We start from the raw sequence: 17,267 nt of genomic DNA on the forward strand, positions 1-17,267 counted from the left end.
TATATACAAATATTTTCTGGGTAGATGATTATTAATTTAGGTTCATATTATATAATGATATCTGTTATTAATCCTAATTAATTATTTAATAATATTCATGCCTTTAACCCAATAATGCTGTTCCGAAATTGCTACAAAATGTACGATGTCTGGTTATTGTATAGTCAACCAATTGGAACCCTAGGCCACTGTAGAACTATGTCATAGTGACGTTATTAATCAGGTTGTAAGAAATCTCTTACTGCTTGTCATTTTGACATGGTTGTAGAGTGGCCTAGGGTTCCAATTGGTTGACTGTACAAAATATTAACTTTTGAAATACCGTAACTGTATTTAATAAGTTATTATTTGTATATATTCAACATAACCAGGACATAAAATGTAAATATATTTTGCTAAAGTGAGATAGAAGTAGAATTGTTTTAATTACATTATATGCATTTTGTACAAAATGTGCCAATACGTGTAAATTGTAATAAAATTCATTAACTAATAGTAGTCATCATCTTTGGAGTAACATCAAAATAATATTGAAAACCGCCATTATCTAAAACATATATTATATTAAATTTATTATATTATTTAAATTTTATATAAAAAGTACAGATCGTCTTTGTAAATATTACGAATTTCAAAACTAAACCGTTACTCCAGCCGGCCTAGCCGAAATGACAATCGTTGACGCTAGACGCCGAAAAAAAAGCAGTCTGGCTCTGTCGCGCCAATACGGGAGAGCGATAGAGATAACGATATATGTAAGCTTTAATCCTTTACATTTGACTACGTACCTAGTGCACCTTATGACTTTCAAAATCATATCAATCATGTATCCGTGTTATAATTTGATTTGAAAATAAATAAATAATGCAAATGCATTAAATTAATTAATATTATGTACGTACTAAACGAATGGTTAAGTTAGTAGGATTTTTAAATAAAAAAAAATATTCGTTTAATATTATCTCTCAAATTGGGATATCTAGTTATTACAGTGGAATATATTTATTAAAATAATATTAACTGTGAAAATGTACATAATTTATAATAAAATAATAACATCAACAAGGCAAGATAATATAATAATATCCTAATGTATAAAGTTGCCAAATTATTTAAGTTAATATAATATAAATATTACACATAGATAAGATGTATTGTAATTATATTGGGAAACAAGACGCTATTTTGTATTATAAAATCCATAGTTTATAAGAAACTATTGTAATATGTAAAAAATATTCTATTTTGATGGACCTCATTAATTTTCAAGTGTTTTTAAATGTATCCAAAAGCATGGTTGTATGTATAATGTGTATGGATAGACCATTTTGACGAATAAAAAGTGTATTTATAGCTTACAAGTAGAATAAATTTGCCGTATAAATTTACTCTTTGTACAGATCTGCTGATCTACACAGACGAAACTTAACCCTTAAATGCGTGGTGTAATATGCATCATATATTTGATGGCCCGTGGCTCGATATGTAGCTATCCAAAATCACATTTATTGCTTAATTATTATTCATTATTTATTATTATTTAATATACAATTAAATAAATTAAATAATATAATGATTTACTATTTATTATTTAAGGATTAAGATGAAATGGCGGAAAAGTGTGAAAAAACAGGACGATGGCGATTTTTATTATGTGATTTAGGCTGATTTTTTCGGAGTTAGTAATTAGTTTATGTTTAAACATTTTATCATATAGGTTTCACAAATAGTGTACTTTTTTTATACTAGTATTTTTTTTTAAATAAAACTTACCAATTACAATATATTTATATAAATAAGATTTGGTCTATTTAATTTCTAACACTGATTTAGTATAAAAATCGATCGTAAATATTTTTTTTATTATTTTTCCCAGAGTCAGAAAATCATTGTCTATCACATATATTAATATCTCGTTAAAAGAAAAATTCATGCATTTAAGGGTTAAATATAACAATCGTTAAAGCTACGTGGCGATCGAAATGCAATCTGTCTCTGTCGCACCACTATAGAAGAGCGATAGGGAGAGATAGCTACTGGCTAAAATAAATAAGGATTTGCGTCAAATGTCATTGAATTTATCTCGCATTTAGCTCGTATACGTTAGTACGTACACTACACAGTAATTATACGCATTTGTGTTTAAATGTTACAGTTTTGTAAAAAGTAAAGAACAATTTTATCATGTTGAAAGTTATTTCCCATTAATTTTAAATTTTTTATTTCTATTTTAAATATTCGTAAAATAATTCAATATTAAATTGTATCCTCATACCTCAATAGTCGCTAGACATACATACGAGTAACTGTAATAAAATTATTAATGTTACTAACTTAAGAATACAATATTTGTGCGGTGGTTTTACTTGTAGCTATGCTTGGGAAATAAATGTATAAATAAATGCTATATTTCAAACTTGGAAACAGACCTTAGTAAAAAAAATATTATGATGAAAAACTTATCAAAACTTATCTTAGTTATCAGCTTCCGTTCAGTAGACCAAAATTACTAACATAACTGCATCTCTACTGGATTAATTTACGATTTATATTACGGTCAACTGGGGTGACTTTAAAACGCAGGGGCTCCTTTGAAAATTTAGTTTTAAAGTCATACTGTTAATAAGTTCGGGATTTTCTATGGTACATTTACAAGAATATTTATTGATCTAACTAGTTATATGAACAGCTTCAGTAAATAATGAATAATGTTAATTTTAAAGCCGTTCAAAGACCATCAAAGTAACCCCAAAATTTCGTAAAGTCACCCCGGTTGACGGTACGAGTTTATAAAGCTTTTTGAAATGTTGCTCTTATGTGCGTTTATTGTGTATTATGATATTGTGACTGTGAAACATATTTTATATAAATAAATTCTATGAATTAAAAACGTAATTTTAATTCCCATTTTGAAACATTACTTAATTTACTTACTTATTCCTTCAAAAGAGAAGTGTGCAAATTTCTATAGGGTCAGCAACGCGCATGTCAGTTGGTGGTGTCCATAGAATAAAGGTAAATTAGTTAGCAAATGATTTGCACAAAAAACGTAGATTAAATCTTCTTCCTCCTACCCTTATCCCACGTTATGTGGGGTCGGTACAACATGTTTTTTTTCTTCCATTCTCCTCTATCTTTCGTCATCTCAACACTTACGAGTACATGTCTTTCTCATAATATATATCCTCTTTCACACAATCCATCCATCGTTGTTTAGGTTTACCCCTCCCTCTCCATCTATCAACATTCATCTCTAACATTTTTTTGCCTATTTATATGAGATTCATCTCTCCTCATTACATGACCGTGGTGCCATAAAAATAGTACATTGTGCAACAAGGGGAGGAACTTTGGAAGAATCGAATTTGTAATATTCATACTCCCCGAGTTACACACAATGTTTTTCATCGCACTTTCAATATAAAAATATGTAAAAAGATAAAAAAAGTTAAATACGGTACTAGAAATTTCAAAATAACTCCCTTGGGAGAACGATTTTTCTATAACTCACGCTCCGCCTGCGTGCAAAATCACATTTAGTGTGCGAGTGTGATGAAAAAGTAAATTAAAATTAAACATTTTTGTTTAATCTACGGAGTCATGATTGTACTCCGATCCTTATTCCTACAAAACCAACAAGTCTACAAAAAACAAGTGATTCTTGAGTCGTGCTTGATTCATAAGATTTCTTTGTGAATTTATTAGAACACTGAAGTAAATTGAGTCGGTCTTTTATCCGAGGAAATATAAAAGGTTTTATTCAGGCCGACTTTATTACTTGCTGCGCTGGACAGAAGTGGACAGAACTGGTTTTAGAGCATTATATATCTATTTGAATTCAAGATGCTGTTTATGTTATTTAACATGGTGTACCTATAGCGCGCCATCGCGCTGTCCCTATCACACAGTGTTATATAACATTTATAACAGCCAGTGAGGGAGCAGCATTATGAATTGTTTCTAAAAGTGAGAAGAATAGGTACATTTATATAAGATAATATTAATTGACGACCGGTTTGGCCTAGCGCGTAGTGACCCTGCCAGCCCTGCCTGTTACGCCGCGGTCCCGGGTTCGAATCCCGGTAAGGGCATTTGTATGATGAGCACAGATATTTGTGCCTGAGTCATGGATGTCTTCTATGTATATAAGTGTTTGTATATTATATTATGTCGTTGTCTGAGTACCTGCAACACAAGTCTTCTTGAGCTTACCGTGGGACTTAGTCAATCTGTGTAAGAATGGCCCATAATATTTATTATTTATTTATAATTATAAATGAAATTCTTTTCCGATTCAGGTAGGTAGGACCTATTTAATTTGTGTTTCACATTCACCTATTCAGAACATTTGTGGTAGAATCTATGAATATAACAGTCGATATGTTTGCTAATGAGAGAGAGGTAAATGAAATAGCTAACTGCGATCGGCTTTTAGCCAAATTGCATCCGAATTAAATCCGAATGTAAATGGGAAGCCTACCTTTGTTTTTTATTGTATTATTTTCTGTTTAGGGTTAGACCAAACTAAGTTAGCAATGATTTTGATAGCCTGTGCAAGGGTTAAATATTACATTGAAGTTTGACGTTTTGATTATTCTTATTAACATTTCTAATCATGAAATATTCTTATTAAAGCAAAGAGCCCTTTAGTATCAAACTATCATGATATATTTGAATAGGTATTCAAGAACACTTACCAAGACTTCCTCGTCCGTCCGTATGTCCGACCGTCCGTCTGTCTGTCCGTTTATCACCAGACTTTACCTCATGAACCGTGATAGTTAGACATTTAAAATGTTCACATATGATTTATTTCTGTTGCCCCTATAATAACAACTAAAAACTGAATAAAATAAAATAAATATTTAAGTGGGGCTCCCATACAAGAAATACATTTTTTTCAGGTTTCATACATCATGGTACGGAACCTTTCATGTTCGATTCCGACTCGCGCTTGACCCTTTTTCACTCCCTCTTAACTAAATGCGCCAAACTCAAGCAAAAGCAGATAAAGAATTTACGGTACAATTACAGAAAATATACCTTAGCACTTGATTAATTTGGTGCACAGAGAATCTTTTAAATAAATTAAAAGGTAGTCAAAATGAAACCTACTGAGTGATGGCAAGATGCCTGAGAGAGTAAGTGCGTTTTCACATCATCCGAACCGATATCGGATGTAGGACTGAGAGTGAGGGCGTTTTCACATTATCCAATCCGATATCGGATGCAGGACTGATATTATTCCATTATACATTCTTCCATTATACATAGTGAAAACTCTCCCTGACGCCATAAATTAAATATAACAAGATCATACCATCCCATACATTAAAATGCGACCGCCTACGAACGCGCTTACACTCCACCACACATAGATGGCGCCACAAAAAATGCCTTTTTGCCACCGATTATTTGTAGATTGGCATTAAGTGTCAATTCCGAGCCGTAAATCTATGTCAAAAGTGACACTTAACGCCATCTACAAGTATAATCGAAAGCTACAAGACATTTTTTTTGTGGCGCCATCTATGTGTGGTGGAGTGTAAGCGCGGTCTTAGGCGGTCGCATTTTAATGTATGGGATGGTATGATCTTGTTATATTTAATTTATGCTGACGCTCATTATCGCAAAATCACAAATCTATTTCTAGGGTGAACAGGCATCTTCTGGGCGAAGACTCCATCGAAGGCCACGTCTTTGCCTTCGGCTAGTCTGTGGCCAAGAGTAAGTGCGTTTTCACATTATCCGATCCGATATCGAAAGTAGGAAGAATTTCAAAGGAAAAAATCAAAGATAGCGGCGTAAATATACGGGATATCGGTCCGATACCGATATCGGATCGGATAATGGGAAAACGCACTAAGTCCATTCATAATAAAAAAAGAAACAATAATTTTATGAAATGTTGAACATTAACTAAACTCCACACGAGTATGATTTGACACAACTGACTAAAAGAGCCAACAAAATGAGGGCAGCACCAGTCTCTTTGTGGCTCTAGTGATTAGATAATCACACAGTGGCACTAGCCATTAGACAATTTTTATTTAGTTATGTATTTTTTTTAGGACATTATTACACAGATTGACTGAGTCCTACGGTACGCTCAAGAAGGGTTGTGTTGTGGGTACTCAGACAACGATATAATATACAAATACTTAAATATACATAGAAAACAGCCATGACTCAGGAACAAAATACATCTGTGCTCATCGCACAAATAGATGCACATACCGGGATTCGAACCCAGGACCGTGGCTTAGCAGGCAGGGTCATTTACTCGCTGGGGCAGACCGGTCGTCCAACAATTCTGTTCTGGGTTGTCGTTTCTTGAAATGCTGCCTTCCAAATCTTTTTTGATATTCGACCACCACGTTTCTTTTGGCTGTCCTCTTTCTCGGGGGTTTTCAGGCAATCGGAGCGCCACTTTACACTAAGCTGGTAACAAAAAATAATTAAGAAGGTTACAACCCAAGTTTAATTTCGTGTAACATGTGGCAAGGTGAGATGAGCGTTAATAAGTCGTAAACAGTATACAAGTTAATCGACGACATTATACGATGACATTGTAGACGTTCTGTCTGTCACTCAACAATATACAAGAACTTTATGGGAAACAAAGATGAAAATTTTATTATCACGAGGGTGTGGTGTGTTGGCACCATAACATTTACATATATAACTCCGTATAGACAGATAAAGTCTAAGAATAAAACATACCTCAGTACCATCCAGAAAAAGGTACGGTGGCCTAGATGGCATTACACCTGTGGGGTACGCTCAGCTAGATGGCGCTAATATTAATATTTGACATTTTAACACATTTCGAGCTAAAAATTTGGACCAAATTGTCAAAACTGAGGTCAAAAGTTTTAAGCCTGTGTCAAGAGATGGCAGACTATGCACTGTGATTACACATTTTACTTCGACAGTAACTCTCTATAATTTGACATTTGACATTTGCCAGTCGCTTTTCGGTGAAGGAAAACATCGTAAGGAAACCGGACTAATTCCAATAAGGTCTAGTTTATTGGAAGGTCAGATACATGGCAGTCGCTTTCGTAAAAACTAGTGCCTACGCCAAATCTTGGGATGATGATGAGCCGTGGCAAATGCCGGGATAACGCAAGGAGGAATGAATGAGTAACTCTCTATAATACTCGATCCTCTTTGGTTGGCACAGTGTAATAAATAGTGCTATCGTACAGTATGGCCACTCCCGCTCCCCGCTGAAATTGCCGCCCACCCGCTCTCGGTTACCTCACAGTTATCGCCTGTCAACAACGTGAACAGTCAACCTGTCATGTCTACAATATACATACAAGCATAGTACGCGTTCACCTACACGAGTTTAGAATGTGTGCTAGGAACGCGCCTCTTTCATATTTAATTTTTGACACTACGACGTTGCCCTCTTTAATTTCTACTCTTTTTGGTCAGACTGTAAGATTGACAATGTAAATTCCAGAAAGTAACTCTTCATACAATTCATGCGGCAATCGAGTTACGGCGCCATGTCTCAATACCCATAGTAAACACAGTTTGTTAATAAATGCTGAAAACCTTTTATTATCCTTCGCAATTCTGAGAGCTCTGCTTAATAAGGTTTTTACACGTGTCAAAATGAGAACTAACCTCTAGAGACGCCTACAAGTCATTCTTAACCTGTATACATTTTATGTGGCATGCGGCTTTTACAGGCAAATTCGAACCACAATGCGTTGTATCATATTGGAAAAAAATTGATTTGCCTAAATGGGCAAGCACGGTGGGTGTTGCTAGTCGCAACTCCATACTAATATTATAAATTCCCAGTGTGTGTATCTGTTTGTTTGTCCGTCTTTCACGGCAAAATGGAGCGACGAATTGATGTGATTTTTTAAAGGGGAGATAGTTGAAGGGATGGAGAGTGACATAGGCTACTTTTTGTTTCTTTCTAACGCGACCGAAACCGGTGGCAAAAGCTAGTACTGTAAAAATTGTTTTATGTCGCAACTTGCGACTCGTCCGTGAGTATTTTCCGCGTCCGTGGGCGTGGGCTAGGCCTTACAGAAAACCAGCGTTGCGGAGTGTGCCATGTGGCCCATACCGTGACACCTGGCTGAGTAAGGACCATTTAGCGAAACTTAAAATTTTTTGTAACTAGTTTTAGTTTAAGATAGTTATTATTGGTATGTATTTTGTGCTAATAAATGCTTTTTTTTTCTTTCTTTCTTTTTAATTTCGCGAGAACAATCACCAACATTTTTTTTCTAAAGTAGGTAAATTTCATGTTTTTCCTACTCAGAATCACGAGCCCTTTTGATCTAGGACAAAAAACAAGAGACAAAAAAATGGCCGCAAAATTTCCTATTATTTCACATACTTTCCACTTTATAACCGCTGCACAAAGTGTTTGAAAAATGGTAACGCAGAGGAAAAAGTAAATTTGGGATGATTTTTTATTACCTAGTAGGATCGAAAGGGCTCGGATTCTGAATAGGAAAAACATTAAATTTACCTATTTTGGAAAAAAAGGTTTTGAATCCTTTTCGCTAAAATGCCCTCGTACCAAAAACATAATTAATTATGTAATTTTCTGTAATTTTTTGCTAAAGCCTGAATTGATATGACTATTGTCAAGAGGGCGGAATGGGAAAAAAACCTTGGGGCACTTTTTTTTCTCCATTAGGATTGAAATGGCTCGCGATTCTGAGTGGAAACCACATAAAAATTTCTAAATCCAAAAAAAGTGGGGTGGACAACTTTGAAAAAAAATGGCCCCTTTGTGTACGTCACCCCTTACCCTTAGCGGCAACAATGTCAGAAGTAGTAAAACAAATTTATATTAAGATGTTGCTCAGACAGATGATTCTGATTGTCAAGTACACGTCCGAATCGGCCTGGCAACGTCGCACGACGGTTACCAATCGTAAACACAGTTCACGAGTTAATCAAGCTGCCCTATATTGTCGCTCGAGAACAAATAAAGTTGGTACGAACACCGCCAGGGTTACGAGAGTACTTCTTAACGAGTCTAGTCAGTACCAAAGACATATGTAACTCCATATAGACGGATAAAGTCTAAGAAAAAAAACGTACCTCAAAGCCCTAGAGGAAAAGGTACGGTGGCCCAGATAGCGTTACCCCTTTGGGGAACGCTCGGCTAGATGGCGCTAATATTAATATTTGACATTTTTAAGCTAACAATATGGGCCACATTGTCAAAACTGAGGTTCAAAAGTTTCAAGCCTGTGACGAGAGATGGCAGTCTTTGCACTTTGCACATTATACACATTTTACTTTGACAGTAACTCTCTATAATACTCGATCCTCTTTGTCAGTACTTAAGAGGATCGAGTATACAGGGTGGGGCTTGAAACAAAAGCAAAAAATTAAACTGAAGGCTATACTCCTTAAAATAACCAACATTTGTTCAGCGACTTCTAAAATTAGGAAGTGTTACAACTATACAAATCAAATTATTTTGTTAAATAATTTTTGATTTGTTCTTTTTTTTCAAGTAGTCACACTACTATATATTATAAATTGAAATAGATAATAATTATCATACACGAAAGAAAAAACGGCAAGGCCCACTGGTGGCCGAGCCGTGAATCGAACCTTATCTTCACCTTACGCGGCTAACGTCTTTTCCACTAGACCACACGCCCGCCCGCGTATGATATCTATTTCAATTTAGGAAGTGTTAATTTTTCAATTCTTCATACAAAATAAATATTAGCTTCAATGTACGCCATTATTACTTAACAGAATTCGTAATACATTACCTCTTAGGAAAAACTTTCAAGGGTGATAAAAATCAAAATAAAAGTTATTTTTAAAAGTCGCTGAACAAATGTTGGTTATTTTAAGGAGTATAGCTTACAGTTTAATTTTTTGCTTTTGTTACAGGCCCCACCCTGTATACTCGATCCTCTTTAGTACTGACTAGACTCGTTAAGAAGTACTCTCATAACACTGGCGGTGTTCGTACCAATTTTTTCAACAGGGACCATCCGTTATGAAGAGTTATACATATAATGTAATTTATGGCGTAGCAATGGCGTAGTAATTTGTGACGTAGCACGTTTACGCGTACGTAGAAATGTAACTGTAATTAAGGTAGGTACAGTCAACCAATTGGAACCCTAGGCCACTCTACAACCATGTCAAAATGACAAGCAGTAAGAGATTTCTTACAATCTGATTTATAACGTCACTATGACATAGTTCTACAGTGGCCTAGGGTTCTAATTGGTTGACTGTACCTATCCATTAAGTACCTATCATTAATTATTTATGGGTTTCCTCAAACCCATCGACGCGGAATCAGCTCCAGCCGATCAAAAATCACTATATATGCAGGACAGAGATGAAACTGATTTGTTAAAGTTACTTAAATAAATCACGCCACGTTACGTTACACCACGCTACACATAAACGTCTTTTAACTTTGATCAACAGGCAGCTAAATGTTGGCGTCGACATTTTAATAAGAATAATAGAGTGATTTGAATTGAACAAAAACATGTTTTTGCGGCACATTTAAAATTAGAAATGTTAATCTGAGGCTCTGTTCTCTTTGACTTTGCTGTTTGGAACTTCGTCTCAAAAATATCTTCAAAGTGAATAAATTGATTCCGAAATTCTCACAATAACAAAATGAGCGGAAAAAAATTCAGTTTGTAATTTAATCTGCGGCCTTATTTCTTCAATAAATAAATAAATATTGGGGACACCTTACACAGATCAACTTAGCCCCAAACCAAGCAAAGCGTCGCGCGACCGTCGCCCACGCAAGACACGGCGTAAGAAAAAAACGTACCTCAAAGCCATATAGAAAAAGGTACGGTGGTCCTAGATGGCGTTACACCTTTGGGGAACGCTCGGCTAGATGGCTCTAATATTAATAGTTGACATTTTAACATCAAGCTAACAATATGGACCAAATTGTCAAAACTGAGGTTCAAAAGTTTTAAGCTTGTGGCGAGAGATGGCAGTCTTTGCACTGTGATTACACGTTTACTCGTTTTATTTTGACAGTAACTCTCTATAAAACTCGATCCTCTTTGCCTTTATCAACTCAACACTCGTGACGTAAGGACATGACAGTCATGACAACGGAAATCAAGGGTTCAAACAAAACAACACTCCTCCATGTCAGCCTTCGTACAGTCAACCAATTGGAACCCTAGGCCACTCTACAACCATGTCAAAATGATATGCAGTAAGAGATTTCTTACAATCTGATTTATAACGTCACTGTGACATAGTTCTACAGTGGCCTAGGGGTTCCAATTGGTTGACTGTACGTGTGAATATTGATTACACCTGATAGATTCCGTATATGGATAATAAGTAAGGAAGAAAGCCTTAGTTTACAAATATCTAAGGATTTGGTAAAAATTTAATGAGTCGTTGAAATGAAATGGTACCTGATATAACTCAGCTTTCAAACAAAAAAACTAAATCTAAATCGGTTCATCCGTTCTGGAGCTTGCCACAGACGGACACATACACACATAGACAGACAGACAGGCAAACAGACAGACACGTCAAACGTATAACACCTTGTCGTTTTTGCGTCGGTGGTTAAAAATGATATTTACATAAATTTTATGAATATACCTGTACATACCTGTAATCCCGTCAGTTTCATGTGCTCTGTTTACCCCGTCGGCAGAGTGCATATGAAACTGGTCAAGTTTCATTGCTATTTTTGGCAATTACGGGGTAGAAAAAAAGCCTGATTAGCTAAACTAAACTTTAACCAGGGGCGGCTCACTCTGCGATTACATCGCCGCGCTATAAGTACATGTCGGCGGCCGCGAGTTCGCGGCCCATTCAGTGGTGACGACCTTCGCACGGCGCAATAAAATTCAATGTCGGCTGCTCGCGTGCGGTCCGTTTGTTAATGTAGGTAAGAATTTAGAATGGCGGCATTTTGTGAACATCAAAGGAGTGAGCCTTCTGTACTTGTACTATTATATATTCTGTGCTTTAACCATAAGCTTTCTGGCATGTAGGTATATTAGGAACAAAATATTGTCCAAAACACATTTTAACAAGATTTTATACTTCAAATAATTTCCCACTATGCGATACAATACAATTAATTTCATGACAGCTGTGAAACCTTATCAAATAATCCTCTTAGCTCACCATTTTATCTCTAAAGTTCTTAGAGGAAAATATCCGGAGAATATTACTATTGCTCTTTTATTTCCCAGGAACATTTTTCCGTAACAAGTTTCGTTTAGGGATTGTAACAATGCTTTCGACGGAAATTCTCGTTCCTCTTCGTCGGCTTTCTAACAATCCTTGTTGTCATTTATATTGCCCAATTTTGTTTATATTTGAAGAGTAAGAAAATAAAGAAGAATTCATTGTCGAGTTTTAGCTACTAATTGCTGCTGGTTGTTTTAAAATATCGTATTTCTGGCTAAACATTTGTAAAAATGGTCACCTGATCACCCTTAGCGACGAGGCCAATAAATGGATGATTGGACTTAATTTTAACCTATGAATGTTTTGTTTTTGTTTTGTTGTTGAAGCGCTGGTAGCCTAGCGGTAAGAGCGTGCGACTTTCGATCCGGAGGTCGCGGGTTCGAACCCGGCTCGTACCAACGAGTTTTTTGGAACTTTCTAGCAATTTCCAGGCTACCAATTGTTTATTTTATAACCGTCGCTTGGGCGTAAAAGTCCAAACCAATATCTTAATAGTTTTTAAGGGAAACGCCGTGTCTTTTGGTATATTTTACTTAAGCATGTGCGAAATGTCATTTGATATTTGCCAGTTGCTTTTCGGTGAAGGAAAACATCGTGAGGAAACCGGACTAATTCCAATAAGGCCAAGTTACCCTTCGGGTTGAAAGGTCAGATGCCAGTCGCTTTCGTAAAAACTAGTGCCTACGCCAAATCTTGGGATTAGTTGTCAAAGCGGACCTCAGGCTCCCATGAGCCGTGGCAAATGCCGGGATAACGCAAGGAGGATGATGAATGTTTCTGTTCTTTGCCATACGACCAAATAAATTTGTAAAAATCACAGATACTTATAAAAAGGAAGGAAATCAGACATGCCGAGCGATTTAAAAAAATATATATATTGGGGGACACCTTACATGATGACCGGTCTGGCTCAGTCGGTAGTGACCCTGCCTCCCTGCCTGCTTGATTTTTAAACAATTCGCCACTTTCCGAACTTCCACTTTTTCACACTCGTACTGTTCTTCTATCTAAATATCTTTGCCTCTCCTCATAAGCATGATACATGGAAATTACGAATCCTATCCTATCAGTCATTCAATCACGCACCAGTCGGAATAAACTGCAAAAAACGTCCCTTGGGGAGCCAGAGACAAATTGGTAAGGGGAAACGACTTGATGACTGATGGACGGATCGTGATATAAAGACTGTATCGTTAATTATGGAGACAACTTTGAGTAGCCGTATTTATTTGCTATTATATTTTTTTCTTATAACAAGACATGGGCTTAATAAGTCACATAATAAGGTACGCATTTTGTCCTAGAAACTCGACGTAAAGCATGTGGTTTAGACAGCATTGACTTAATCCTCGCGAGTACCAATTACGATTTCGGACAAATGCTACTAGAAAATTCACAAAGTGCGTACAAGACGACACAATTGCGAAAAAAAATTGTGCAGTGCGAACCTCAACGACACATGATCCACAAAGCAGAATGTCTAGACATAGTCTAGCCACTGTTATTTTAAAAAAATAAAGTTCATGATCTGTGTATGGCGGCCATTTAGAGAATGTGGCATGGCGCTTACCCTAACTCCGACTTTGATGTCGAATTTAACTATCGTACACTGTTTATATCGATCTGGTTTAGGCACTGTTCAAACACCGTGAATATCTATTAGACATTGGTCTATGCCTAATTTTTTTTATCTGTTTCTCTCATCCTGCTTGCATCAAAAATTGACGGCAATCCGGAACGTAGCTCAAAAATGCGTTTTTTTTTAATTATATAAATTCACCGCATTTATTCTGCAAGTACCCAATTGAACAATCATGAAGAGGACTCTTAAAAAATATATTTTGGCAGCATATTAACCTTTGTTTGTCGAAATCGTACAAAGAGTCTTTGAGATATTCTCAAATTAAGCCAGATTAGGGCTTGTCCGAAATTTATTTGCTAGACCTTAATGAAAATACCATAAAGTCCCTAAAATAAAAAAAATATCAGACCTTCCTATATCAAATCGTACGTACCAATACCTTCAGATCATACTCTCGGACCATAATAATACAAAATTATGCACATGTCAACATTTAGACGAGGTTTGTTTTGTCCCTATAATTAACGATACAGTCCTTAACTACCGGAAGGCGTGTGACTTCCAAAGTAACAAGAAGAAGGATAAAAAAAATGATTTATTTTTAATAACCCTATCACTTAAAATGCGTGCAATCAGTGGTGGCATGTCACCCGATTTTAAAATCGTAGGTCCAAATGCTGGCTCGTACCAAAGAGTGGAAGTGCTCGCCGTAAGTGTATCTGAATTTATTTACGAAATAGAATTTGTAATTAGAGCGCTTTTCAAAAAAAAACATTCATGTCTTCAAAATATTGACTTATGGGCTCGTTTAGCACTCATCCAGAACTCAGAATCCTTTTTATTTGTGTATTTTTATTTATGTACTAATTGTTATTTATGTGCAAAGTTTCTGAAAATACTAGAGTAAAGTGGCACTTTAATGCACCTGTCAGCTTTTTCGTTTTTCGCTTCGACAGGCCGATAGCATCGGAAAAGAAAAGTAACAAAACAATCCTACATAACTTCGCCGATGTTATTGTTTGTCCTAAATTGTTTGTTGACCGAACCGAAATCTGATCACTCCAATGTCCTGGATTAGGATAAAAATAACGGCACTTTATAGCTACTCTCTGGTGCCGTAAACTTAATCTTATAATCTTGTTTTAGTACACGTTCGTAACTTCACTACTTAGGCGCAGATGTGTACACACGAGCCGAAACGGCGTCGCGCAACGTGGAAGCAGTCAAGATTGGGTAACCGGGCGACACTAGTACGTGACTGGCGCGCTAGATGGCTCTACTAGTCGAGGAATTTATTCGATTAGGGCTGAATTACAAGTGTTCATCTCATTAGTTGTTCAAGCGAAGGCACGGACAGTACGGACACCTAAATATGTAATTAACCGACATCTTCTTCAGGCGTTCGCTCAATGTTGGGGATCGTGACATCATTTTGATTCTGTTAAAGACTATTTTAACTATGAACTATGAATTAACCGACTATTTAAACCTTTATTATTACAAGGTACATGCCTGAGTACTTAACTAACGTCCAACGTCACAATTGCTTACGCGTGCTTACGCTAATATCATTACGTTACTATCGTTGATATCTCTCAATGTCTCTTCCGTTTTGGCCCGATAGAATATACTATATTATTTAACAGGCGCTGATTTTCAACGGGACTCTGACTTAAGAAACTAGCAAAAAAATTATTCCTTCTGGGGCTCTTGGTGCCTAGCCACAAAAGCCTAGACGCTTTATTAGCGTATCGTAGCTAGCTCTCTCTATCACGCCAATATGGACCCTGGTATTAGCTTAGCAACTTGAACAAACTTGGCAACTGGTGTGAAGTGCGACGCCAAATCGTCCCGTATGTAGTGTCTTGGAGGGTGTCCTGCCGTTTCGCCAAAAAACGTTTCGTCAAATTTCATTTCCCAATAATCATATCGCAATAGTTTCATTTCCCAAAGTATTGTTTGGCAAAGGTATGTTTCGCAATGAATTTGTTTGGTCAAATTATCATTTGGCACAATTTTACTTAGTCAAATTTTATTTAGACAAAACTTTATTTCGCAAACGTTTTTAATGGCAAAACTTATATCCCAAAAACATGTTTGGTCAAAATTTCACATCTAAAATTTCGAAAATATTTAGGCATTTGCATTTTCATTTCTACGGGATTAATTTAATTTACCGAAGATTTTTTTGCCAAATTTAACTTAAAATTGTCAAATGATAATTTCAGTTTTATTCCCAAGGCTTCAGTTGGACAAGAAAAGTTTGCTCAACTTTATTTTTGTCAAATTAATTACTGGACAAAATTATTTTGTCAACTATTTTTTTGTCAAAAAATGTTTCTACAAATTACACCATGCAAAACCACGTTTGACAATAAATATTACAAGGCATAAATGTAATGTAATAATTTTATTAGTATTGTAACAGAAAACTCGTGTGCGACAGGGTCAGTTTAGGTGCGACGACGAGCGAAGAGAGGAGGAGCGTGTTAGGTTGACAGTGAGCAAACTGGAAATGGCTTTTTAAAGTAATTAAAAATTAATAGAACATAATGGTCTTGAAAACATAAGGTTTCTTTTTAATAAAATGTATCCGGACATGTAAGTGAAAATGTCATCCTTGACATTTGCAGCAGGAGGAAAAAAAGTACGACATACACATTATGTCACACAAATCTTGGACACAAAGTATAAAATCAACAAACAAATTTCTAGTGCGCCATTTAATTACAATATATTGGGAAATGGAAATTTTGCCTAACAATACCTTTGACTAAATAATATTTGGTAAAATGAAATTTGACCAAGTAAATATTTTGGGAAACAAATACTTGCCAAAAAAAGTTTTGCTAAATGTCAATTTGCGATAAGTTGTTTTGCCAAACGTTTATTTGGGAAATGATAATTTGGGAATAATAGTTTGGGATGTGAAACTTTGGGAAACGTTTTTTGGCGAATCGTCAGTAAACCGTCTTGGAGCGCGCGGTGATTCGCTTCTTTCATTGTTCTGGGCCTCAACTTAAAACGTGCGAAGTCACAGCTTTTATATTGCTTGTGGTGTTTCATATCCTGTTTGGTATGTAAAGAATAGGCAAGGAAATGAGGATTTTACTTCCTGTTTAATTAAGAGCAAGACGAATTACAGACATAGTTCCATAAATTAATGCCCGCAAGTTTCAAGTGAAACTCTTATTAGTTAGATCACCGGTTGAAAGGAACCAAAATTGAGATATTAAAGTGGCGGTCACTGACCCATCGCTTGCACCACAATTCACATCATATCCCACAGAACCCAAAGTCGTCCTTCTACGACACCCATGGGCGGAATGGATGGTGAAATTGAAATGAGACAGTTATTACAAACGATTGGTTGCCAGGAAATTCGATGTTGATACAACGGTGAACGACGCTATTAACAAAAACATGTCTGACAGTACCTAACTACCTCTGGAAATAATGAAGTAGAAATGAA

This window comes from Leguminivora glycinivorella, chromosome 16 (assembly GCF_023078275.1).
Source record: "Leguminivora glycinivorella isolate SPB_JAAS2020 chromosome 16, LegGlyc_1.1, whole genome shotgun sequence".
NCBI lineage: Eukaryota > Metazoa > Arthropoda > Insecta > Lepidoptera > Tortricidae > Leguminivora > Leguminivora glycinivorella.